This window comes from Orcinus orca, chromosome 14, assembly GCF_937001465.1.
Source record: "Orcinus orca chromosome 14, mOrcOrc1.1, whole genome shotgun sequence".
In the NCBI taxonomy this organism is placed as follows: domain Eukaryota; kingdom Metazoa; phylum Chordata; class Mammalia; order Artiodactyla; family Delphinidae; genus Orcinus; species Orcinus orca.
Window position 1 is genome coordinate 27,717,855 of NC_064572.1, and position 3,297 is coordinate 27,721,151.

Below are 3,297 nucleotides of genomic sequence, written 5' to 3' on the forward strand. Positions count from 1 at the left end.
CTTTTTTTCCTCATATGCATTTACTGCCTGCTATGGTACTGTGGCTATCTTTTACTGGTCTTTTTTTTTTTTTTTTTTCTAAGAAAAATTAACTGTTAAGGATAACTAAACTGCTGTTTGTTTTGTGTCTTAGAGGATTTATTTAAAGATTTATTTAATGGCCATTTGTAGTATAGCACTAAGACAATGCACTATAAGGAACTCTGCGTGGGAATAAAATCAGTTTGGTGAATTGTTTTGACTAGTTTCCTATACCTTTGCTGAGGATGTCACAGGTAGAATTCTTTGACAGAGGTTGCTGTCTGTTGTACCCACGTACCAGAGGCTGTTCTAGGTGCTGGAAATACGCAGTAAGTGAGACAGATAATGTTCCTGCCCTTGTGGAGATTATATTTTGGTATGGTGACTGACAGGAATAAGTTAAATAAATAATGTCAGCTCTGAGAGGGCAAATATTGTTGTCTGTGTAATTCACTGCCATATCTATGGTGCCTGGAATATAGTAGAAGCGCAAATGAATGTGAAATTAATAGATGTGATTTCAGAGATAAATGCTAGAAAGAACTAGAATAAGGGAAGAGAGTGGTAGTGGTTGGTGGGCTATTTTACATAGAGTGAGTGGTCTTCCCGTGTCCAAAGGCCAGTCTGATGCATAGTGGCCTTTACTTGTCCAATAAAGATTTTAAGCCTTGGTTAGAGATATAGCTAAAAGGAGCTTAAGGACATAGTCTTTGGAGTTGGATAGATCTTGGTTTAGCTTCTCTCATCACTACCAGTTCAGTAATCTTACCTTCTCTATGACTTGGTCTCCACATCTGAAAAAGATGGACAATAACACCTACTTAGTGTTGTTTGGGAGGTTAAATGTGATGAGGTGCCATATAGCACAGGACTTGGTATACAGGAAGTGTTTTATAAATGAACCTGAAGGTTTGGGTTCATTCTGGGCTGTGAATTGAGCTCTTAGGTCATTCGAAGAACTAAACTAATTTCTTGAGCAACTGCTAAATCGAGGCTGACTTCAGACTAGGGATTAAACTGATTTGGTTGTAGTTGGGTCAAGGAGTAGCCAAGTTTACAGTTAGTCATCTCTCTGACTTTTTCTTCAGTAGTTCAGAGTTCAGATGATATTTAATTGATAGCAGTCTTTATTCTTCTAACCTTTGCCTTCATAAAGATAAAGGCTGAACAGGCAGCACTGACTGTATATCTCCCTTACTTGTGGATAATCAATAGTGAAATGCCTGGAACGGCATATTTCTTTTGATATTTTGCGTTTGATCAACTTTAACTTCTAGGACTTGCTTTCCACTGTGAATTAACGTCATGGCAGACATAGTCTATTCTTGCCCAGATGGTCTCAAGAAATACCCATGAACTGAACTGGATAATGGGTTTGGTCTCGTATTTACGTGGTGAGATACGTCAATTAAGAGGGTTATTTTTTTTTTCATAAATTTATTTTATTTTTGGCTGCATCGGGTCTTCATTGCTGCTCGCAGGCTTTCTCTAGTTGGCGGCGAGCGGGGGCTACTCTTCGTTGCAGTGCGCGGGCTTCTCACTGCAGTGGCTTTCTTGTTGCGGAGCACGGGCTCTAGGAGCGCGGGCTTCAGTAGTTGTGGCGCACGGGCTTAGTTGCTCCACGGCATGTGGGACCTTCCCAGACCAGGGCTCGAACCCATGTCCCCTGCATTGGCAGGCAGATTCTTAACCACTGTGCCACCAGGGGAAGCCCTTGGAGGGTTATTAATTCTCTCACTTTCTCCAGTTTAGAAGCTAGAATTGGTAAGTCAGAGAGGACACTTAGGCAAGACACTTGCAGGTTAAATGTTAGTGAAGCCTCAGATAAGAGGAGTGGAGGTGGGGTGCTGTCAGAGAAGGGCTGCTTGAACATTGAGCTACAGAGTGTTTATAAATACTAGTGATAGTTTACTTTTCACCTTTCCCGTGTTTGTGGGGGAGGGAGAGCTCTGTGGTTAGGCAGAAGAAGAGATTAAAAGAAAGATGAAATCAGGTGAAACAAAACAGGAAAAATATAATTGGAATGGCCCTGAATAACTCTGCAGTGTGTTTAAAATTGTCACTGTGAAATCAGGTCTTCCTTCTCTGCTACAAGTTTGACATGTCACTTATCTTTCTTTGTGGGCTTATGGGGCAAGCTAAGTTCACGGCATACATTTCACTAAGGTCATGTTTTCAATATTTCCAAAACTTCTTTTTTTTCTTGCAGTTTTCTAGCAGGTTTTGAAATACTTGCCTGAAAACCCTCCTTGGACTATTGTGGATTCAGCCGAACATCAGCATTGGGTATGGACTGAGGCTTAGATGCCGACCTCAGTTCCATCAGTACAGATCTGGGTAATTTAGTAAAATGTGGTTAGTACGTAAGTGGTTAACAATAATAACCAATGACTTGTAATGCTTTGTACATTGTTTATGGACGAGTGTGAGTATACAAAATGGAATTGGGTCTTTTGAAAAATGACTTATTGTGAATCACAAACAAAACTGTCATCACAAATCACCAAAAATTCTTACACCTCAGACCTGGGAGTCTGTAATTATGATGCAGTCATTCTTTGTGTGTCCTATTGAAAACAAAGCTCTGAGGATATAATGAAAAGTTGTGGTTTGATAAGAGAAGCAAATGGATAAATGAATTAGGCTGTTACCCTACTCTATTTTCAAAGGTTGTAAAATACATAAACTTGAACAGAGATAACAATGTTTTTAAACATGCTTCGGAGCACTATTATCTAAAAGTCTGTCACTCAACATAGTAGGACAATTCCAACAGAGACGATAAACAGTAGTTGTCTTAATAGGCAGAAAGATGCCGGAGAAGGGGAAAAAAGCTTTTGAAGTAGGATCGGGTCTTGAAGACTGAATTTAAGAAGGTACTTTTGGCAAATTTGGGTTGAGGAGGCGTTTTGAAGTCCTTTAAAGCTACGCTCTTAGAATCTGCCCAGAGATTCAATATCATGTGCTCCTTAACGAGTCCCGGCCTTTGAAAAGCCCTTGGTGCTTATAGAGGCTTGGGAAAGGCTTGTAACCTCAGTGACTACTTTGTTGTTGTTGTTGTTTTAACATCTTTATTGGCATATAATTGCTTTACAGTGGTGTGTTTCTGCTTTATAACAAAGTGAATCGTTATACATATATCCCCATATCTCTTCCCTCTTGCGTCTCCCTCCCTCCCACCCACCCTCCCTATCCCACCCCTCTAGGTGGTCACAAAGCACCGAGCTGATCTCCCTGTGCTATGCTATGCGGCTGCTTCCCTTTAGCTAGCTATTT